This window comes from Melanostigma gelatinosum (genome assembly GCF_949748355.1).
Source record: "Melanostigma gelatinosum genome assembly, chromosome: 2".
NCBI classification, from domain to species: Eukaryota; Metazoa; Chordata; class Actinopteri; order Perciformes; family Zoarcidae; genus Melanostigma; species Melanostigma gelatinosum.
In genome coordinates, this window is record NC_136635.1 from 25,871,142 (window position 1) to 25,896,324 (window position 25,183).

Here is a 25,183-nt window from a genome sequence, read left to right on the forward strand (position 1 = left end):
CGGGGAGAGAGGGGTTGGCAACAATCTTTCGTGCTCGCTGCAGGGTCCTTGAAGTGAACAAGTCCTGGAGGGACGGCAGATTGCAGCCAATCACCTTCTCGGCAGAGCAGTCTGCCCTTGTCATTGGCAGTGGCTGCAGCGTACCAGACCGTGATGGAGGAGCAGAGGATGGACTCAATGATGGCTGTGTAGAAATGCACCAACATTGTCTTTGGCAGGTTGAATTTCTTCAGCTGCCTCAGGAAGTACATCCTCTGCTGAGCCTTCTTGGTGATGGAGCTGATGTTCAGCTCCCACTTGAGGTCCTGGGATATTATGGAGCCCAGGAAGCGGAAGATAGTATATTGTTTGCAGTATATTGTTTGCATCTTGCAATAAATATTATGTTTTTGATCACTTTGTGTTGTGTCTATTTGCCTGTTCTGTTCAAAAACTATGTGTTTTGAGGCACTGCTGGCCTTTCAATGTCATTTAAAAATGCTTTGTAAGGCATACATAGTTCTCACTTTAGATGAAGTCACACAATATACTTAATAAATGCTTTATAAGGCATAAATAGTCCTCCTTTAGATGAGGTCACATAAAACACTTTACTAACGAGTAGTAACTACCTTAATAAATCATGAATTAATCATGAATTGCAGTATTACTATGCGTTTATACAGCATATATTAACATAGTCCCTAACCATTATATATATAAATGCATGAATAATGTACATCTAAATAAGTTATTAATCATTTACTAACACTTTATAAATTATCTTATTAATCATCTACAACTCCTTAATAATTGGTTTGTAAAATATATAATGCTTCATTTACAAATGGGGAATCCATCATTAATAAAGTATGAAAACACAATAATGAAACACATAATAGACAGGCTTATTGATCAAGAATGAAACCTTTATACCTGTTGTTATGAACTGCATACTAATGAATTATGAATGTAGGAACAATGCTTTATAAATGATGAATTAAGTGTTTACTCATACTTAACTAATGCTTCATAGTGTGCAGTTATTATAAAGTGCTACCAAGTTTACTTTTTATGTTCAAATTCAACAATGCAGGCAGCTGTTTTTGCATTATTTCGATTTAAAAACTAGTGCGACTTCTCTTCATTAACTCAACAATAGAAATAAGCAGAGCAATCCATCTCTTTTCTTTCTAATTAATCACCGAAAGACGATTGGTTTTTAACTATGTCAAAACAGCAACATCATATCTGGATACGCCACAAGGGAGCAGCAGTGTAAAAGAAAGAGATCTCAGCAGGTTGTTGAAACGTATCTTAGAGCATTGAGGACAGCTGAATTCTGTCTCTGTTTTGACATTTTAATGTAAATTTTTTGATGGGCCAAAAATTCAGCTTCAGTGAAAAATCCAAACAAATATATACATTTTCCGGTGCTTCCCTTCGCTTGAAATACAAGCTTTCATAACTGAAAGTTGTTTGGAATTGATTTTATGTTGTCTTATCAACAGTCCAATAATAGCAGAAAGGCCCACTGTTCAAAATATGTGGTAACAGAGTGAGCGTACAGTAATAGTCTAAGTGCTTTACCCAGGAGACGAGGCCTAAAACAACACTGACGCACAGAATTAAAAAGTTCCGTTTGAGAGCAGCAGTGGCATCCCAGAATGCTTGGAAATGCCATTCAAGCCCGGAAAGGTCAATAGTTAGAATAACTTTTGTTAGAGGAAAAGGAAAATTTGGCTGTACTATCACAAATTGCTTCCAGATTCTTTTTTTTTCTCTCTGAGCAAGTTATTACCAAAATTGAGTGCAGACGCATTCACCATCTTAGCAGAATCATACATTTCTCTTTGAAGTGTAGAATGAGTGGGCACTCTCCTGAAACATGGCCCCCTTTCTTGTGAAGTCACCCGCCTCCTTTTTTATTGTGTGTGAGAAATCAGCGCTCCGGGATTTTATTGCGCATGAGGTAAAGGAAGGATTTTTGATTGACGGAAAATTGCCCAATGTTTCAGAAAATGGCCTAGTTTCCCTTCTGAACTTGTTTATGGTTGCTGCATGTGCTGCTAAGAGGAACGGCGTTTTTGAAAGCATGTAGAAAGCCCATTCAGTAACTCACATTACCATTCTAGAGATTCAATCGCATCAGTTCCTGATTGTATTAAAACAATATCTTATAGTGGTTACACTCCACAACGTTTTTATAGGAGCTGTGGACACAAGCACTCTTTTGGACATTTCTAGTTATATTTTTCCCTGAAAACCTGTTTTTGTACAGCAACATACTATATTTATTCTCAATTTTATCAAAAAGTAGTTCTGTAATTCAACAGATAATCAGGGTAATAACTTGTCATGCTTAACTCATTGCTCTTTTTTACAGTTTGGTGAGAAGACATTTTTAGTTAAAGCCATCTGAGCATTCTCTTCGCACATGGGGCTTGATTGCAGACCATTCATGTTTACAGTCTCAACAATATTAATGATAAGTTATGATAAACCAATAGGTATATTGGCCAAAACACAACAGGTTGTAAAGACAACAACCTCTTTCCATGGGTATAAGTGCCCCCACTGCTGTAAATCACTTGCTGATTAGCTTCCTTGTGACGTTTCACGGTGTTTGGTGCTTTGGATATCAGCTCTGCCAACAGGGTCTATTACTTAGGTTTAACTTCTCCGTTTAGAACCCTAAGTGCTTCAACTGGGCGATGGCTCTTTCGCGTTGTGACTGGAAGTGTAATGTGTGGTGTGCAGTATTGTCTCCTCGGCGCTAGTGCTGCTGCTTTCTGCTCGTCTGAGAAAGACACATGGTGGCATTTGCTGTGACAGAGCGACTTTCTCATCTTCTGTCGATCGCAGTCTCCTTCACAAAAAAAAGCCTTTACCTCACAGTGAGGCATCACAATGTCAGTCTTCATTTCACCTTTGAAAAAAAATGTAATTAAATCACAGTAAACTTCTTTTTCATTGGCCGATCAGGTACTTTTAGTCGCTATAATATCCTGTCTGAAGGCCACATTTGTCACACTCAGACTCTCCTCCCTTTTCCCCTCCTCCTGAACAGAGTGCCTCTGCTGCTTGAAATGAAAAGCAAATATTAATATTTGCTGGTGTTACTCTGGAAGGTCAAATATGGGAGGCCCAGGGAGGTGATATACATTCCCCACTTAATGACACATTTACTTAACTGGTCTGTGGGCAGTTTGTCTTCCCAAATAACTGCAACATTCAATATCTTCACTGATGGCAAATGCTCACTTTCAGGAGAACAGTTCTGTTTGCTTTAAATAAGCAAAAATGACCTCTTTATGAGAGGTACAGTATAAGAAACTATTTCACTTAATTCATTTGTGGTCTGTAGATTTAAGCAGTAAATGTGTTGCAACTGGTAAATGTGACCCTCTCTATACTATTTACATTTAACCATTTAAAAACGTTAACAATCCTATTAAATTCATTTTAAATACATATACAGTGCATTTCACAGTAAATAAATATCGGTGTCTCATATAGCCTAGATGTTTTTGGTTGTCACATAATAAAGCTTTCTTGGTATCACACAGCCAAGTCCTTGATGATCAGAATAACTCTTAAGTATGCAATGAAATCAGAGACGGTAAACACATTTGTAAGCTTGAAGTCTTGTGCTGTATCTTTTACAATGTTTCAGAGAACCAATCCAATTTACATTAACTCAAGTGCTGAATCTATATATAAGCAGTTTATCTCCAATCTTTTGTCGAACACAGAGACAGAGTAATTTATCGCAGGTGCTAGCTATGAGTTTTAGGGCTGTTTTGTTGGTATGAATGCAATTTTATTATACCAAAGATGGACAACTTTGTACAAATGATTTAGAACAGTTGCTTAAAGCTACAATCCCCAAGGCTGAAAAACTGGTTAGTATTGAAGTGTCTTTATGAGAAGAAGGGAGAGCATGCTCTGTAATTTCAGTCCGATGAATGGCCTTCACACCGGTGCTCTCACATTAGGAGGCCAATTACTGCACGGGGAGATGAAAGCGACTTAGTAAATATGAAATCGGTTGTCCGGGGTGACATTAATAGAGTTAACCCAGGGACAGGGCGATATCAAAGGGGCCTCAACCATATTAAACAATCGGTCTGTGTCTGCGCACACAACAGCTGATCGAAGATAACGACGGTGTGTGTCATCGAAACACAATGACCACTAACACAAGTGTGAGCGAGCATGGGAGCTGCTGTGTGCGTTTTTACTATGACTCCTCTTTATCTAGATGTCTTTTGCTGAAGAAATAGAAGAAAGCACTGTAGACATATTCCTCTCTCTCCGGGTAAGATGTCTGCTGCTACTGTCAGCTCCTTAACAGGTGAATCCGCATTGTACAGATGAAACAGTTCCATGTTTTTGGTGGTGGTAAGGGCGGTAGAGAGTACAAGTGGGCCTTTAATTAGATTCATAGTAGCTACGGTTGTTTACCGTAACCCCTCCTCCACCCCTTTGCTCCTGACAGCACCTTTGAATTATGGCACTTTTGCTTGTTGGCTTTCTGCAGCTTTGCCGTCCAGATTTAAAAGCATATTGGTGCTTATGCATAGAGAGCTATAATGATCCATCATACCATGCGGACGAGGGGGCCGAGTCCTCCGCTCTACATAAATAAGACGCAATTTGGCCATCTGCTTGGATTCTTTCCGTCTCCCAGGAGACCCCCATCTGCCTTTACATTATCAATTACAGTTCAGTCCGCACCCCCCGCTCTTCCACCACGACAGACTTAGCCACTCCCCCCCCCCCATTCACGTTTGACCAATTTTATCACTACCACACCCCTCCTCCAATGGACAACAGAAACCCCTGCACTTCTTTACCTATCACCCAATATGTAACTAATACATTTTGTAAATTTCTATGACTTGCTGATGTCTGGTTTTCACATAATTCTGTTTGTGGCCCTCACAATATTATAATCTGAGATGGATTTGTTCGCTTCAATAACTTAAATATTTGTGTGAATCTGTGAGTGATTTAATAATGTAAAGGTTAAAGTCTGGGTCAAGCAAATATGAATATGTGTCAACCACCAAGCTAAATTTGAATATCTGCTGAAATGCTGGGGGCGTGTTTGCCGAAGGCGCTGCATCAGGCCCAATAGTGCGTGACGGCTGATTACATTTGTACAGTCTATATACAACACTTCTTGTTGGCCATCTCACTGCTGTGAGCTACTTTTTCAGAAAGTTAACACGAATACTCTACGGGCAGAGCATGCAGACCAGAGACTCCTGCTCGTTGAGCTAACAGCCAGCTGACTTCTCTATGCCCTAACTTGAATGCCGATAAAATAATTAAATTGTGCGGCTCTTGCAGACTTCCCAAATGTCAATTCAATGTTGCTTATTTCGCGGTTATTGTGACGCTCAAAACAATTTATCCACAGTTTGACAACTGCAACAGTAGCGATGGAGTAGGTGACGCGCAGCCCTTGAAGTAAGCGCAAGTTAAAATAACTTGGTTGTGATTGGTCAGTGAGTCTAGTCCGCACACAGCATGCTCTCGTGCCCCCCGAACATGGATTTTGCATGGTGTGTGTACACATGTATTATAGAACTGAATGCCGAACCCCAAGATCAGTCCGATAAGAATTGCTCATCTTGCGCATACAAGCCAAAACGTTTCTAGCGCCAGGGTTACTTCCTGGGTTGTGTGCTCATTGAATATTAGTGTAAATCCCACCATGTCTCTGGCACAACTGGGCTATTCGAACAACAAACCGAGTTATGGATCTGGCGAACTGCGACTCTGACACTATGGACTGTTGTCTGGATCAAAAATACTCGTAAAGTTAATTAAAAATCCCAATTGTATGATCCTTGCTTGTGCTAGTGACTGTTCTGATGGAGCTTATGTGATCATGACCAAAGTGAGTTTTTGTTGGGCTGTGTTTTTGCGACACTGATGCAGTTTAAGCCATAAAATAAGTGAAGCATGCCTTGCAGCCTTTGGGGCTGATCACACCGGGACGCGTCGCTAGAAACGGGTTTCCCGCCAAACCATTGGTTTCCCATGGTCCTGGTGTGCGCTCGCCTCTTGCCCTGAGTTGTTGAAGTGGTTTTAAGAGGCGTATAAAAGTTTCAATATTTTCAACTTTTCAGCTCCAGGTGCAGAGTCGCACTACTCGTCAATGGCACAATTGTTCAATGCAACCAATCAAATGAAGCAAAGGTCTTTACTACTTTACCACTGACTTCCTGTTTTTACGCCGGTAGATGTGGTTGGAACGGACATTGATATTAGCGATTGATAAATATGATGAACTATGTCATTTTCCCCTCTTCCTCATTCAACAGAAGAGCAACAGCAATAACTCAATGTCTTTATTGAATAATTTTTTTCCCTCGTTATTTACATTTGCTTGCCTGGTTGCACAGGTAACCCCGCTCCACCGGCTCATCGGGCGTTTTTGAAGCGTCCGGTGTGATCGGCCCCTTACACTGTCCTATGCACTATTTTGTAGTGCGTGTTTCCAAATATATACCTGCACCGCTGACCCCTGTTCATCCTTTCTGATTCTTTCTTTCAGTGTGGTACCTTGGATGATCTGGGTATGTTTGCTTCAAAGTGTGAATGTGAGGATACACCAGCTCGAGAATGAGAAGCACCCTTGGTCTGCGGTTTCCAGGAAAAGCGATGTTGTTCTCAAGGGGACAGGTATGTGTGGGAAGAGGACCCTTGTCAAGAGCATGGCGCCTCATTAATATGGAGACAGGTGCTCTTTTGATGAGTTCATAAGCAGTTCACCAGCAGCCTGGAAGTAGTGCACTTTACAAGGCTGTTCAAAGATCTTTGACATCTGAGAAGAGCCAGTGAAGCCAATAATCCTACTTTCAGAATGTGAGTCTTTCCTCAGAGATCAATCCCAGATCGAAACATCAAATAGAACTGCTGCTTTTCTCTTTTTAACCCCCCCCCCCCCCCCCCCACTCCTCCCCTTACAAAAATCACTTACTAGATGGTATTAGACAAGCTAGCAAAAGTGTCATTACCGCTGGGAAGAGGGGATGGATAGATTTCTGTCAAATTGTGGAACATTTTCCACCAATTTAAGAGTGCAGCCTTATTGATAAGACAGTGCTCTGGGTCCAGCGCTTTACCCAAGGGCCGAGAGAGAAGCAATCCACAGAAAAGGGCTTTCATGTTCATCTATGTACAAGAACAAAGCGAGGATTAGGTCTGGCCCTTTCATCCACAGTATTTTTAGTAACTTTTTTTACTCACCCCCTGGGAAGGCGCTGCGCTCGGCTAGAGCCATTTCAGGAGTGCCACAGCACTGTCGCCTCTGGCAGGTTTGACGATCCCCCACACTGTCCTTTGCCTGACAGACAAGAGTGTGGGAAAATATCTTCTACCTATAGGCATGATGGAAGTTAATTAGAACTCTGCAGTACACATAAAACCAGATTTCTGTTTATTTACAATATGTTGTAGAAATGTTTGCGGTCACACTTCCAGGTCATAGTTTACAGAGTAGGTTGCACAAGGTGTCTTAACCAATCAGAGTAAATGGTTCTCTTTCTGCACTGACAGGAAATCAGGTTAATTATTTCGAGCCTCCCTTTTAATTTGAAGGGATGTTTTATTTTGACGACAGACCGGTCAATCGGTTTGTATTGATGCTGTCATTTCTGGAGGCAAGAACGCGTCCAAGTTAAATCGTAGATATGTCGAGAATCATGTTTCATCCGTCTCTAAGGTTTATAAGTAGATTACCTTTTGTAATTCGTTTTGTTACACCAGTCAATAAGCGTCCAATGCAAATGTGGTTCATTTGTATTTGAATTGATGTCCTGTCCCCATTAACTTATGCCTCTAATGCATTCTGGTACATTAGTAAATAGACCTGCCGGATTAATCATTAGTTCATCGGGATCATTTGCTTTCCTCTTGCTTAATCGAATCTCTGACATTGGTAATAAGGGCAGACTTCACCTGGCTCCCTGGACACTCAAAAACAAGGAAGAGTAATTTCAGGGGAACATTGTTGGCTTTTATTTGTTTCACTTGGGCACTACATTTCTATTTTGGAAAAGGGGCATCTGTCCGACAGCCATAAAAAAAAATCGTGTCAATAGTTTTGAGAGTTAAGAGTTTTGTTTCTCATATGCAGTGATGAAGTTTGTCTAGTTTAATTGACATTTAGAATTCTACCTGTTACACTTATTTCAATGCACCCTCGCTCTCCGTTACCTCCCTCTCTCACATTGACCCTGATAATTAATGGCTTTTATGTCTTGAGAATAAAACCTCTAAATCGGCTCCTTGCACATTATTTATTTACTTCTAATTAATTGAAGCATACCTGGATTGAATTCAACAAGGCTAAGGTTGCTGCGTCTCCTTATAAGAAGCCCCTCGCCCTATGTAAAGGTGCAGTCGCCCTCTATCCGCCTCTACAACCCGACACATTTGAATTATTAATGGTTAAAAGCTCACGTCTTCATTATATTTATACTTCTGGGTGCTTTAACCCCTGCTGGTCACTTGGCTATTGTCTCTCTAGGGTACAACAGTAAGGACATAACATAACATAAAGACTTTTGATGCTGTACTGCAATTGTGGAGGGCAATTGGCCTAATGCAATGCATTATGGGCCTGTGGTTTGGCATATCATCACCCCTTGAATCAGCTTCACCAGAGATGATACATGGGTCATGGGCATGTCTAGAAGTCAATGTTGGGAATAAATAGGGGCAATATATGCCGTGGCTTGTGTTGGAATTGCAGCAAATGACCTTAGTAAGCTGTTATGAATACATTTAGGATAAAACGATAGCAGATTATCTTTTTCAAGCAGCCTACTATGTTAGCAATAGTGCTTCATTTTGCATGAGAGGTATCAGTATTTAATGCATTGCAATACATGCTTAGTGGCTGTTTTGAGATGTGCTTTGAATAAGTAGGACTGAGACCCATTCTGTGCGAGGGACATGACCGGGAATACCAATACCATGTTTCCAAGTAACTGTATTAATGGGAAGTAGGCTGTTCCTCTTACGGAAGTATGTTTTTTAATATAGACACTTAACCCAGGTGTATTACAAAAAAATACATTTTATTTTATTTTTTTTAGCAGATTTCGCTTCGCACTCTTCCACTGGGCGAGGGCTCACTCATCAGCTAGTCAGATGTGTGGATTTACAGCAACCGTAGCAGCAGCCGTTATGGCCTGTGTGGTATCCCATCCAAACAAAGAAGCCCATTGTAAATGTGCCCTTAACCCATAACCCACCCAATCAGCACTTGTGTGTTCCTTTTTGTTTTCCAACCATCCCCAAAATACATCCATCTCCTCAATGGATATTTTTCTGGGTGATAACATGGTTCAGAGTATAGCAACACCAGGCAAATGAGGATCATAGATGGAGTCAGGCCACGCAGGCCCTTAAAAAGCAAGATTAATAACCCAGCGCAGATGATCTCATAGTTAAGTGTTTTCTGTTGTATTTACACATCCGCCCGGGCTGTCAGGCCTCTGCTCGTCTTTGAGAAATGGAACCGACACATCCTGACACTAATGCATCACTGAAAATATTTGAAATGAATAAAGCTCATGCTTTCCAGCAACAGAGAGAGAGAGAGAGAGAGAGAGAGAGACATTACAAACACTCCATTTGACATTGACACAATGGCGCCTCTGCTCAATGCAAATACTGTTATCCTCCCCCAACCCCCCCCCCTCCTTTTGATGGAGGAGTCACACAGGGGAAAATCTCCTGCACTCAATGCAAACTAATGAGACATATTAATGACATTAGACACTTAATTTAAGGCATGTATAATTCATAATAATTGATTGCCCTGGTTTGAAGGAGTGCCTTTTGTGAGAAAAATTATCCTATTAAGCCAGGTTTAATCCAAGTATAAGCTGTCAAAACACCCAGCTCTTATTGCATCTCACACTGTTAATTGTCATAAGCATTTCAGATTGATTATTCACACGTTTGGGAATGAGTTTTCATTCATGATTTCCACTGTTGTAAAAATAGATATGCCACTTTCCTTGAAATTATTCTTTATTTTCACATAGCTTAAGAGGGGATATTAACTAAATACATTTTCAAGATAAATATTTCCATACTAAGAAATGTATCTGCAGTATCAACGTAATCTCTTTTTAGTCCTCTCCATCTGTCTCTTTCTGTCCGTCTAGAATTATGCAATAGTGAGTTTCTGGTGTGCTCGAATCTTTTCTAATGCTGCCATGGAAAGCCGTAATAAAGCCAATCGCTGACATTTCATATCGTGTGTTGTAGTTCGCAACACGGTATATAAATTAAAGACTATAAACTACTGTCACAACGTTATATATGGCCATTAAGCAGCTCTTTTTTTTACCTGTATTTGCCATTTTAAGACATGCATTATCTTTAGAATTTGATAATACTTTAACTGCTTTAAGTCCAAAATGACATCTGCTACAATCATTACATGTTGGATTTTAGCCCTCTTAGTCTGTTTTCATTTTGTTAGTGGATCATGGGAGAATTTACTCACCTTAAGCCCTCACCAAAGGGCATTAATCTTGCAGATTTACGCCACTTTTATGTTGTTTGATAATCAATTAATCATCAAAGTTTAAACGGCATAGGAACAGGAAATAGGTGTTCAGTTCACAAAGGAATAGAGGGATGAGGAAATGTACTGAGGACATGGCACTGTGACCTGTGCATGTGCCAAAATAAGTTTGTGAGTCGGGTTTAAATCGGCTATTTACAAACATTTTCTTATTCTTTATATGATACTTGATACTATTAGGTTTGTGGGGGCAGAAATAATGCACGAGAGTCCACAGCAATAACTTGCTATTACAATCTGAAGAACATTTGCTTTAATTTGCCATCATTCTAATATATCTTAAACACAAAATGTATGTGTTTGTTATGTAAATAGGCATAATGTTACCATTCATAGCATGCTTGCTTTCATTTCAATGGCCCATTTGTGAACTGTGATGTTGACACAATGGCTCGGTGTTTAGCATTTTCCTAACAGCATGAAGGGGCTGCCTTTGCTTCCGTGTGTGTGTGGAGTTTGCATATCACTCCAGTGTTTGTGTGACGGTCCTCCAGTTGCTCCAGTTTTAAATTGCTCACAGATATTTGTGTGCTAACCTCGTGATGGACGGTTGACCTGTCAAAGTGGGTTCCATCCCCTCCCTAACCCCCCACCCATACCCCCTGTACAGAACAAAATATTACAATGGCAAAGAGAGGAGCATGGGTTGAGTGAAAGTGTATGAAGTGACAGTGGTGGAGTCAAGGTGCCTGAGTGGGTGGATTGTTGAACAGCTCGAAAGACGCGACCTCTTTTCCATTTTCCTTCAATAATAACACAAGTCAAGACAGCTTTTATTTGACTTCATGTGTAGATGACAGAAAATGGATTTCCTAATCAGGCGTGTTTGGGTGAAGGTGCTCTGGGTGTTCCGCCTTCATCAGACCGTATTGTTATAAAATCACTGGTTGCATCCTGACCTCTGATCTCTGTTTTATGAACATACACGAAGGTTGTCAGAAATTACAGGGTTTGTGGCAGATCCAGAGGGATGAAAAGTAATAGCTGCTTATCTGTAGACATAAATGCCATTGTATGCTCAACCTACTCGGCAACAACTACACGTCTTGCTCCATATAGCATATTATTTCAGTAATAATAGCCAGCGGTTTGTATGCTCCCTGACATTGGCGATCTTATGTAGGAGTAGAAAATGCAATGTGTCTCACATCTCTACCTCATGCAATTCAAGTGAATATATTGTCTTCGTGTGATAAAGATTTCCCAGCAAACTATTTCCGTCATGAAATCTATGCCGGTGACAGTGATGCTTGTGGCTCAAAGGGCCGTTAAGGCCTGCTGCAAAGCATCGTTGCATAGAATTCTAACCAAGCAGGGGATTTTGATAAATAAGAATTGAATTTAGTTCCAGCTGTGACATGTTGATTGATCAAAAAGCTCATGGCTAAGGCCTCCCTCCTCTCCCGTCTTATTCATTCTTTGTCAAATGGTTTCAAAATCAATACTAGCCTTGTACACAACCTTTTCTGCTGCGGGCACTCGGGGAGAGGGGTTGGGGGTAGAGAAGGAAAAAGAAAAACACCTGCTCTCTTGGTGATTGTTACTAATTTTTCCCGTCAAACATTTGAACACAGAATAATTATCTGCTCTGTGGTTTCAGGGCACAACAGATTATTGTACAATCCATTTAGATAACTTCTGAAAGGGTTGGAAAATGAAATTGCCTCGAACCACACAAGTCAAGCTGGGAAGGTGATCTATAGGACACTGCAGCGAATAACTCAACTTAAAGATGCTATAGTATTGGATGAGCTGGATTCCTCACGTAAAGTAAAGGAAACAGATGAGACTTATAGTTGTCGCTCACATGGGACATTTTGGATCTGTCACATTTACTAAAGCTGTGTTGTTGAGGGAGGGTGTGTCTCAAAACCTTGTCAGATCTTTCATGAATTGTCTGGTGAAGACTGCCGATAGGTAATGTCTGACTTGGGTTGCAAATTTTCTGCATTTTCTTTAACCGGTTTTTGAACGCACAATAATCGATTAACCTTTAATAGTTAACAATTAATAAGTTACAAAAGGCATGTTTCTCAGTTTAATTTCTTCTAGAACATTAGTTCTGAAACATTAATTGTAACAGAATAACAACACAATAAGGCGCTCTCTCAAAACGGCTGCCCTTGTCCACCTGTCATTTAACAAATGGCGCCCCAAACAAAACAATGTCAAATGGGGTGCAATTACTGCCATTTCTAGACTAAAAAGGCAGACCAAACCAAACCCATTATTATAATATACATGACATGCTGTGTCAAGGGCAAATTAAAAAGTACTCTGAACCTCTCCAAAATGTATTTCTCCTACTGGTTTGTATTTAACAAAATGAAGATATCGATGCGGTCAAGAGTGAGGAGTGTGAGCGTCCTCATCTCTGCTGCCATAACGTGACTCAATTCATCGATATCGGTGGCCACATCACTAAACAGCACTGCTGCTTCCGGTTCCAGCAACTTTGCATTGGCAAGTCTCATTTTTGAGGGAAGTTTGTGGCGAGGGTCTAACATTGATGCAATCAGTGCTGGCGATGACACCTTTCCCGGGGACTGACCTGTGCAAACCAAATAATGGCTATGCATTAGTTACCTTTTATAAAGCTAATAAAGCTAATAAATTACCTTTTATAACCTTCATCCAGCGAGGCCCGGACTCTGGACTTGAACTCCACCACCCGGCTGCTGTCCCCCTCTTTTCTCAGTAGGTAGGAATTGATCCGACTGAAGGTGAGTACAGGTTTAGAGATCGAGACCTCTTTCTGCAGACATAATGGGAGTGGCATACTTGAGTGCTCCCAAGACTGGCGCTACATCCTCCATAAGCTGCCAGTACTCACCTTTCAGTTCCAAAACTCTTGGCATCTTGGAGTTTGGTTACTGTGTGATCAGACAGCACCGTGGCAACTGCCCAGCGCTGCTCCGACAGTCTTTCAAACATCTCGCAGACCGAGTTCCACCAGGACTATGTTAGCCGGTGGGCCGGTATTTTCATTTCTTGCTGCTTTCTCTCAAGTGCCTCACCAGTTTACCTGCTGTGATAATGATCAAATAGTTCAGAGTGATTTTTGAACAGTATTTTTGTAACCCTTCAATGACTCCTAAACAGGAAGAAGTACCCTGCAGTAATACTTTCGCTTCTATAGTTTAGATGTTTATTGCCATTTCTTCCAAACAAACTTTAGAATACAAGGTACTGGCTAAATAACTCAGATAGTGGCAAATCTCAAAACAAATTCAAAACCTGTGGCCAAAGGTGTGATCTGATTTATTTCAAATGTCACCTCTAGGGATGATCTCTTTGAACACATCAGGTGAGAGAGAGAGAGAGAGAGAGAGAGAGAGAGTTTGTGATTGTGTGTGTGTGTGTGTGTGTGTGTGTGTGTGTTAGACAGAGTGTGAGAGACATCAGCATATGTTTTGAGAATTTAAGCCCCTCTGGCATAATTGTCTTTATTTTAGCATTTACTACCTTTATTTTCTTTTCTCCCCTTTCGAGTGAGCGTTTTTGTGTTTTTGTGTTTACAGAGAAGAGTCGGGTGTGGGTATGATATGCGTGGATAGGTTTAGGCAATATGGTGCAGATATTGATGACGTTGCCATCTGATATTTTTTATTCTGGCATGCTAAACGACTGCTGTATTCGTATGTTGGTATTTTTGATGCACCTGTCAGTTTGTTTTTCTGCCCCCCTAGTGGCCAAACAGTGATTAATGCTCCTTTAAAAAAAAAATGGATGACATATCCAAACACGGCAGCCCTTGCGTTGTAAAAAATAAAAGGAAAAAGCTCCTAACCCATTTCAATAAATTTCTATGACTTCCTATTTCTGTGGTAAAAAGCATATGTGTAAGTGTCTTTCTCTGCCTCCATCTGGCTCACTGCATGTATAAGTACTACAGACAAACATATCTCGATATGACACTCTGTGGCTTTTAATATTTGATTGAACTATGCATGTTGCATTCATTTATGTGGCATATGTTTCTGTATGCTCGGGAGATGTTCATTGTTGTTTTACAGCTGTTTCTTTTGTAAAACATGGCTTTATGGCATGGGGTCATCATGTGACCCGTTTTTTGATTTGATCACTCACAACTTAGCAGTATCTTGTTCACTATAAAGTAAAGTGCTTATAGGCTGGAAGGACAAGGGGCCAGCAATGAGAGCTGATGTATGTGAAACTCATCAGCTTGTGTGGCTGTGTAGTTGTAAGGGCCTCTCTGACATTGACAGGATGAGGCCTGTGTCTTGTTTTATATCCTTCTTCATTTGTTTATTTTACTGTCATTTGTGCTGCCTCTATGCAAAAACAAAGAGGAGAACCACTTTTGAGTAAGTGTCCCTCTGCTAGGCCTGATAAGTAACGGACCCCAGTGTTTATAAAAAGAAATGGACGTTTATGAGCCATTTACAAGACACTTGAATCAAGTGGAATGACTTGTCTAAAATGTAATGAGTTTATTGAAATTAAAGTTGAGGCCACTCTATGATATTACCATTAACCTGTCTGTGGCTGTCTCTACAGCTGTAACCCGAGCACATATTGTACATTTTCCCATTCACTCCCCCCTAGGCTATGGCCATGGAGAGCTAAAGGAGTGTTTATTCGATAGGGGTGACTCTGCCCTCGAGCCAGCCCCTGCACCAAGACAGGAGACACAGCATAACATTGTCTGTCAAATGATTTGTGGCGTGCTTGATGTGTAAAAGCTTTTAAAGGCATTCCTCAATTCATTTTTTTTGAGCTAATGGAAAATTCGGGACAGCTCCATCCTCCTTAAACAATGGGTTAAAGAAATATAACAGATGTTCTTTATGTAATAGTTGTTCAGGTGGAGTGGAACGTAGTTACAGAAATGGATGTAAACTTTAGGTTGGAGTCTGCGTGACACTTATGGAAGAATGGTTTCTGTTTTTTTTCCTGTTGAAATTTTAAAAAAGACGGAAGACGGGATACAAACCCGGTTACTTTGACAGCTGGGGGACATTTTATTTGATCTGAAATGTCAAATCGTCTGTGACCATTAGTGAGGAAGCTCCAGGAAGTGGCGTTCTGTTCGCTTCACAATTAGAAGGGATGGAGGGAAGGTTGAGCCAAACCTGTTTCCGCTTCGGTCAGCTCTCGTAATTATTATTGTTCTGGAAATAAATTACAATCCAGATGATGGAGCTGAAGGTTTTTTTGAGAAAGGCGGAGTTTTGGTCGTGGTTTATGCAGCTGCTTTGACAAAGACATGGAGTGGTTTGGGGATTTGGGTTTTATTATTGTAGATATCTAATTGCACAATGTTTTCATCCAAATATGCATACATTTGTTGAAATTGCTCAATTCATGGCACTTGATATGAGATAGAATTGACAACTCGTAAATTGCCTCCATTCTAACCAATTTATGTGGGGGAGGGGATTTGATTTTACTTAATCACAAGAGATCAACGTATCCGCCTGAATCTGAAGTCGACAGTAGGGCTGTGCAATTTAACAAATCTCAATTGCGATTTTTGCTTTCGACAATCATGAAAACCAGTTAATCGGCATAAACCGATTATTGTGCCTCATTCAGTTTCACAATGACCCAATGATTTCATCTTTTAAATTTAGCACACAAAATCAAAGTCAACGAGTAATCGGTATATATATTGTGATCTCAATATTGACCAAACAATTGTGAATATGATCTTTACCATAATTGAGCAACCCTTGTCGGCAGTGTTGCGTAGCCATGCCGACATATTGGTCGCGTTTGAAGACTGGAGCGAAGTGAAAATAAACGAGGTTGTTGACCGATATAAAGAAGACAATGCCGTCTAACAGATTGACAACAGCGTTAGTCCAGCTCTCGATTCATGATGCCAGATGAAGCAGGCAACTCGTGGAGTGGGCAAATTCAAAGGTCTGGATCCTGGCAACAATTTAAGAGCTGCATAACAGAAACATTGAACTTTTAATAGTTGCACTGTCCTACATGAATCATAAAATCTTCATGACTTCTGTAAATCCTTTGAACATCAGAATTAACATTCTTATGTTTCTTTAGCTGTTTTCCATTTTCCTAAAACAGGTTGCAATGAATTCAGCAAAGCTCTTGGCAAGGTTCAAGAGCTTTGCAGTTAAACAAGTAGAGCACAGAACATAAAATACAAAGCAACATAAAATGTAGAAACCAATAAAACTCTTTCTCTCTCACTCTCACAGACACAACTAGCGGACCAAACATGTCACTGCAGTAAAAGACAAACTCCGGACTAGGCTATAGTAGGTTTTACTAAGAGACTAAATCCAAGATGAAATTCTTTGTTCAATTAGTTGGGTTGGTTGTTCATTTGAAAGCCGTTGATTATAGTGGATGTGCTGTCAGCATACTCATTATTCCCTTTGGAGGATAAGAGTGCTTTGTCAAGATGCACGATGAGTCGATGATGTGTACCTCTTAGCGGTAGGACATCTTCATCCATCATGGAAATTTTGGATCTCTCAATCTCCAGACCCTCACCTCTCAATCATAGCTCCACACAGCCAGTGACAGGCAGTCACTGTAACATGCTGGAGGAGCCACAGATGAGCTCTCCATTAATGAAAAAATAACATATCACACAATACAAATGGGTGCGAAGAAGTGAGAGCACTTCAGAAATGCCCAGATAATTAGACTGTCCGGCAGCAGATTGATGGATGCACTATAATTACCTTTTGTGTTATTATTTCAGGGCCAGACAAAAAGGAAAAGCTGGTTTCTCTACTTTGAGCAGCACTGATTCATTAATCCCATTAATGTGTGGAATTAATATCATTTTATCAGACATTCCAGAGCTGCTGGTGGTGTGTGTGGTTAGAGCCATGATTCAGGACTGTCAGACAGCGGGGATGCATCAATCTAATTCAACACGCTGTCGGCTCGTCTGCCTTCCAGCCACGAGATGGGTGAAAAGTGTACATAACAAATATGAGGCTGTGTTCCCCTTTTGTTCATTGTCAGAGCTCTGGTTAGGTGTCACTTTTCTATTCATTTTTTTTTTCAAAAAGAGAGGTAATGTAGGCTTGTGTTGGTGATTCATTTTAGAATGTTCATGCTAATTTACCTGACAGGCATAATTTAGCCATTACAATAGTAAATGCCCATGTTAATATTGAATGCGGAATGATTGATTATGAATTATTATGCTGAAGGCTTATGTTGCCTGCTAATCCGTTACACTTTTCTTTCCTGTTTTACTTCAGCTTTGCCTCTCTCAAACTTAATTGTGAAAAGTGGAGGATATGAATGAGAAGATGCGTCTTTTCTCATATGCACTTACTATCTCTATGCACTTATATGTAGCTTTGCAATTTCAATACAGCTTGATGTGTGTGCTTCAATCACAACACTAAATAATCAAAACGGCTAATTAGACAGTTCTACATTTATTATAATAATAACAATAATATATGCTTATTTGTAGCATTACATTAATAAGACATGTTGTGGTTTCTGTTCAGATCATCTTCCACATACAAAACTCATTTTGAAGTTTGTGAAGGAGAAAACTTTGGCATTATCTTTGAAAGTGCTCACCCATATGCTGAAAAGCATTTGACAATGTCAACACAACAGAAACCATCCTTGACAGCATGTGTTTAAGAACCTGCAAAAACCCATCTTTTGGCCAACTGGGGGCAGCGTAAACAAGTTGTGAACACAACATTGACATATAACCTTTTAAGTTGACATCACAAACGTGTTACATAACTAGCAGGTACACAGCAACAGTATCATTCAAGTGGCGTTTTCTGGTCACGGTGGATGTAAGTCCAATCGTCTTCTTTTAGCTATGTTCTGCTCTCTACCAACTCACGAGGGAAATATTTGGCTCTTCAGCTGCTAAATGCTCTCCTGTGTTCACCAGCTATTGTATCGTTTGGTGCTGAGCAGGCAGCGTACAGTGGAGTTTTTTTATATATATATTGATATATATATATATATATATATATTTTTTTTTTTTTGTTGTTGCTGAAAATAGCTGCTTGCTCCGAAAAAGACAATGAGGAAATGAGAGTGAACAAAAACAGTGAAGTTGCAGGCCGGACAGCTAAACGATGAGCAGTAACTCGCTGTAAAGCCCCATAAAGGTGACTATTCTCTGTTGGTTCATCATTACGAGTGACTGCTTTCACATCGTCACATTGATTTCACATTGTCATTTGGAACATTGTTTTTATAAATGTAAAACATTTAGGTGTTAGGTTACTAAGGTGCATATTTTCTGTTCTCCAGATATTTTGACGCAGTAACTGTTTCTTGGCATTTCTGTTTTTCAATCACCACGTTTGAAATTATGTTGCCAGTTAATGCAGCTGAAGCTGAAGATTCCACTTTGTAGTCTCTTTAAATCTTTGCTTTCTGATTCTGTTTCAATGTTGCATGAATTCAATACTGTGTTTTGTTCCTCAACATAAAGCTTAATGAGTTACGGCTGTCTTTAGCAGATGGCTTCTTCTCTATGGCAATTATCACTGAGGAGATGCCTATACCTGTATGTTAAGGAACATTGACATTATCATCACAAAAAAAGCTCATAATGGGGAAATTGGGGAAATACATCACAAACCCAAAGCGTTGCCCAGTTTGCGAATCAATTACAATTTGAGTAGCAGTGGCTTACTGGGCTTTCACATTTCTTTGACAAATATCCTACCAGGTTTTAGAGTGTACCATATTACTGGAAATTCAAAACGTAAAATATTTACATAGAAAACGATTGTCCTGTTTGAAAGACAAAGACGTGTTTGAGTTGGCTGCATTGTCTCGGAGAAATATTAACATTATATATTATGCTCCATACAAAAACACATTAAAATAATAAAACATTTCCTATGTTATTTTGTTAAATGATTACTTAGTAAGTGTTACATTAGTCATTGTACATTGCAAGTTAAAATACTTATTGACCAAGCAACATCTCCAACCAGTCAGATTTGCTTCTAGCCTCACTCTTATTGTAGCAGTATGATAGAATAGTAATGGAGGCTGTAGACCTCAACGGCGTCATATCCTATCACACTGCAGGTGGTTCAGTTTGTCGATGGGAGGAAATGGGATCTTTACACCCAATTTGAGGTGAAGTGACTCAGAGTTTACATGTAGGATATCCCGTGACCCTGGCGTAATGACTTCCAGACTGCAGGTGGTCCTGCTCTTGTGTGTCAGTGATAGAGCTCCATAAACAGACTTAATCACATTCCTCCAGCAGTCTCTCTCTCTCTCTTTCTCTCTCTCTCTTCCCCCCCCCCCCCTTTGGTTGTTGCGTGGCCGCTCATTTATCGATATCTATCTCACACCAACACATTCTCACTCCCAACTTGTCAAATACAGCAGTTCGGTTAGTGCCCCTATCAGTTTCAAACTATGATGTTGTAGGTACACCTCTGGCATCAGTTTCCGCTCGTTATATGCATATTATCGTTTCAAAATAAACCTCCTTAGTTAGGTTGAGAAATAGAATAGAAGTTGATACGGGACTCCTGCGTGAAAGTCCTGTGTTTGTTTGACCTGTCCAACTTCCACTCCCACCCGCCCTATGCAGCATTTCTTGCTCTTTATACTACGCCAGCTGCTCTTACCATCCAATATTGATGTGAATAGTGTTATTTTGCCGTTGGTTGAAAGACCTGTGCATCCCATACTGCCAACGGGTGCCTCGGTGTATCAGACGCTGAGGGGCACTGGCCAAGCTGGAAAACGACATGTCAATACTTTTTAAGGTACCTCCTTCAATAACACAAACACACCTGTACTCACACACTTTACTCATACATGTCCACCTCTGAGCCTCACACATGTACTGTAGTGTGCACACACAGGAACACATATATACACAGACATTGGCAGTACTGCATTCTACTCTGTAAGTCATATGTGCGCCATGTGAAGAAAGTTTAGCAGGCTGCCGGGGGGTTGTGGTAGCCCTGACTCAGTCTTACAGAAGGAAATCATGGAAAGCACTGTGAGCCGTCACAGAAAAGAGCTGTTCACGCATCCTTTCTCTTTTTAACGGCACTTCCGTGACATCCCATAGGTCGTCTGGGACTGAAATACAACAGCCACTCATTTCCAAGTACAAACGCGGTTTGTGTTTAATTGTTTTCAGATTTTTTTTTCCCCCTTTCCTCTACTCATTGAATTCTTTTCCAGGTCTTAATAACAGAGTGGTTTTGGAGGGCTAAGAGTTCCTCCAGGCCTGTGCTGATTCCAGCAGGCAACATGATGCCCAACGTTCCTTGTGGAACAGAATACAATACTGATGAAGACAGACCTGCTTCCGTGACACACATGCTCTTTGCTGTTATTTAGCAACAGCACCATCCTTTACTGTACATCCATACATTCACATACAGCTTTTCAATACAACCATATCAATTATGATTGAATGCGTCATCTAGAATTCACCTCTTTGGACAATCGGAAGGGAAATCCGGTCCGGGACCCTGGTCGGTACAGATGTTCGGGTCATGTGACGGGTTAACAGATCCAGTCATAAACTTCCCAGACCGCAGCCTCATCAGGGCCGCCCATATAATTTCGAACATGTGTGATATTCAGGATTTTAAAATCTGGATGATAACTTCACTATTTTCCGGGCGAGACCAAAATAGCCAATAAGAGAGACAAGCCGGAGCAGCTCTTCTGGCCCCTTGAACCACATTAAACTTACCTTTATTAAATGTCAGGTCTCTGTCAGGAAAAACATTTTTAATCAATGATTTTATTATTAGGCACAAACTGGACATTTAGTTTTTAACTGAAACTTGGTTAAATCAAGATGACAGTGCAGCTGTTCTTATTGAATCAACACCTCCCAACTTCAGTTTCATGAGCGAAACAAGAGCGCATAAGAAAGGAGGTGGAGTTGCTGTTTTATTTAATGATTCTCTTCAATGCAAGCAGATGCCCTTTGGTCATTTTAGTTCTTTTGAATATGTGGCTCTGAATTCCAATCAAGCTTTATTCCTAAACATTTACAGACCGCCGAAATACTGTGCAACCTTCTTTGATGAGTTTACTGAACTGCTGTCTGTAATCTGTATTGATTTTGACTGTGTTGTTATTGTTGGTGATTTTAATATCCATGTTGATAATCCCCAGGACAGAGAGTCCATAGAACTATGTGGTGTCCTTGATAACTATGATCTGACAGGACCCACCCACAACAGGGGGTACACTCTGGACCTAATCATCACCAAAGGTGTAAACATTTCCAAGGTTGCTGTGACTGATGTTGCACTCTCTGATCATTTCTGTTTTTTCTTTGAGAGTGCAATCTCCTTGCACACAAATGTCCAAACCAAGGTTGTGACAAAGCGTTACATCTCTGAAAACACCAGTGAACTATTTATTCAGAATTTCTCCTCCACGCCAGCCCTCTCTTGCCTCTCAGTCAATGAGCTTGTAGATGGCTTCAATTTTAAAGTTAAAAATATTATTGATGCCATTGCAACTGATGCCATTGCACCCACTAAAGTGAAGGTTGTCTCGGGTAAGCAAAGATCTCCTTGGAGAAATGCTACGTTGGTCAAAATGGAGAAACGAGAGTGTCGGAAAGCTGAGCGCAGGTGGCGAAAAACGAATCTCCAGGTTCACTGTGACATCTATAAAGAGAGACTTCGCAAATATAATTTGGAACTTAGAAATGCAAGGCAGTCATTCTTCTCTTACATCATAACCAAAAACAAGAACAATACATGCGCCTTATTTGCTACTGTCGACAGGCTAACAAACCCTCCAGTGTCGGTAGCTGCTGAACTCCAATCCACCTGGGCATGCAATCAATTTGCCTCCTTTTTTACTGACAAAATTCAGAAAATTAGACAAGCAGTCAGTGCCTCCACATCAACCACAGGATATGTGTTGTCCCGATCTCTGAATAACATCCATTCAAATATCATGACACAATTGCATTCAATCGACCGTAGAAGCCTAGAAGACATTATACAACATCTGAAGTCATCCTCCTGCTGCTTGGATATTCTACCAACACACTTTTCAAAAATATTTCAAACTGCATGACCACTGATCTTTTACAAATTGTAAACACATCCCTTCTCTCAGGTGTCTTCCCACAAGCCCTAAAAACTGCAGTTATTAAACCACTCCTAAAGAAGGCTAGTTTAGACTCCGCAACGATGAAAAAGTATAGGCCAATATCAAACCTCCCATTTTTAAGTAAAATAATTGAAAAAGCGGTTTTCCAACAGCTGACCAACTTCTTGACCGTAAATAACTGCTTTGATGTTTTCCAGTCAGGCTTTCGACAGCACCACAGCACTGAAACTGCTCTTGTTAAGGTTTTCAACGACATCCACTTAAACATAGACAATGGCAGAAGTTCAGTCTTAGTGTTACTATATCTCAGTGCTGTATTCGACACGGTCGACCATGCCATACTCCTAGAAAGACTAAAAATCTGGGTGGGACTCTCTGGCACAGCACTTAACTGATTTGAATCCTACTTGAAGGGCCGAGAATACTTTGTGTCTGTAGCTGATTACACATCAGAGCTGACTAAAATGACATGTGGTGTTCCCCAAGGTTCAATACTGGGGCCTCTTCTGTTCAACATCTACATGCTTCCACCAGCTCAGATTATGGAAATCAACAAAGTGTGTTATCATAATTATGCAGACGACACACAAATCTACATAACTATGTCACCAGGGGACTACTCAACCTGAACAGCCATATCAAGACAATTACAAAATCAGCCTACTATCACCTGAAGAATATATCAAGGATTAGAGGATTTATGTCTCAACAGGATTTGGAAAAACTTGTCCACGCATTTATCTTCAGCAGACTGGACTACTGTAACGGTGTGTTTACAGGTCTCTGTAAAAAGTCCGTCAGAAAGCTGCAGCTGATTCAGAACGCTGCAGCTCGAGTCCTCACTAAGACCAGGAGGGTGGATCACATCACTCCAGTTCTGAGGTATTTTCACTGGCTTCCTGTCCAACAAAGAATTGACTTTAAAATCCTGCTGTTGGTTTACAAAGCACTGAATGGTTTAGGGCCAAAATACATCTCTGATCTGCTGCTACCTTATGAACCATCCCGACCCCTCAGGTCGTCTGGGACCGGTCTACTTTCTGTTCCCAGAGTCAGAACTAAACATGGAGAAGCAGCGTTCAGTTTTTCTGCTCCACATATCTGGAAAATTTGTTTCGAAAAAGATCGATGTACTCATTTCCAAAATTCCCATTTTTATGCCAAAATATTCTGCTTCAATCCGTCCATATCTTTAAGTCTTTCAAAACCCACTTTTCCTCACAGTCCAAAAAACACCACAAATTACAGTTATGTAACCAAAAGAACAGAATAGAGAAAAGCAGGAGAAAAAGAGAGAGAGAGAGAGATCCTGAAAATAATGAAAAATGCAGTTGTTATTGTAGACATGTGAGGACCATTATTGTGGAAAACCAATATCGTGTTGAATGATAATCTCGTTATATTGTCCAAGACTACAGAAGTTATTCCAGCTGCCCTGCCAAAAATGCTTCCAGTGTATGAACTGACTTGAACTTGGTACTCATTGATGGTCCTACCACCAGCTCTAGATGGAAATGGAGGGACAATAGGAATCTTTTTCAAAAATGTCAAGCTACATAAACGGAGACAATTACTGAGCCATTAAATCATTATATACAGGGAGCTAAAGTAATCATTTTGTTCTTTCATTCACTTTTTTATATTGAGCAATGATGATGAAAAAAATGAAAGGGGTTTCCTAGATCACAAAATGTTACATTTTCTTTACTCTCATTTTAACTTGCTCCATGTTGTCTACTGGCATTGAAAGTAGGTGAAACACAAGCAACATATAAAACGTGCCATATAAAACTTGTTTTAGGTACAGCTAATTTCAAACCACTTCAAACGTCCTTAATTTGAATCTGCCTTAGCTTTGTTACCCAATGAAACTAACTTATATCACCCTATTGATGTTATGGAGAAGAGAATAACGCTGGGCCCTGTCCTATTTGGACAGCAGAGCGTCTTGTCCCAGCTTGGGATGTTGTTGATGTGGGGGAGTCGAGCTCTTGAGGCATGCCTGAGAAAGATTATCGTTAGTCGGGGGCGGTGTGGGCAGTAGGAACCCATGAAACCTGCCATCCAGGCCTTAATTGGAGGTCATTAATCATGTGAGGCTGCCCTGCAGTGAACAGCCCTGTGTTTCTCTTTGCCGTTTGGCCATCATGTAGAGGTCTCCTGTGCAGACGAGGACTCCAAGTCAGCCTGGGAACAGTTTGGTCATGCTCACATGCTTATGGCAAGAACTGCTGTAAAAGCTGGCTTTATCAGTGGTTGTATTGGTAGTATTAGTATATAAGTACCGGTAGTAGTTGCATTTCCATTTAGGGAATTTGTATAACAAATTAAAATCTACTCTGTTATGGTGTGCAGACTTTTCAATTTCTTACATTTTATATTTAATTCACAATAAAGGACTTAAAAATGTAGTCATCGACGATGATTATATTAAAAGACTAAAACATGTTTACGGTAACTGACTTTCATTGCACAACTTCATGAACATATTTCTTGATTTGATGTAAA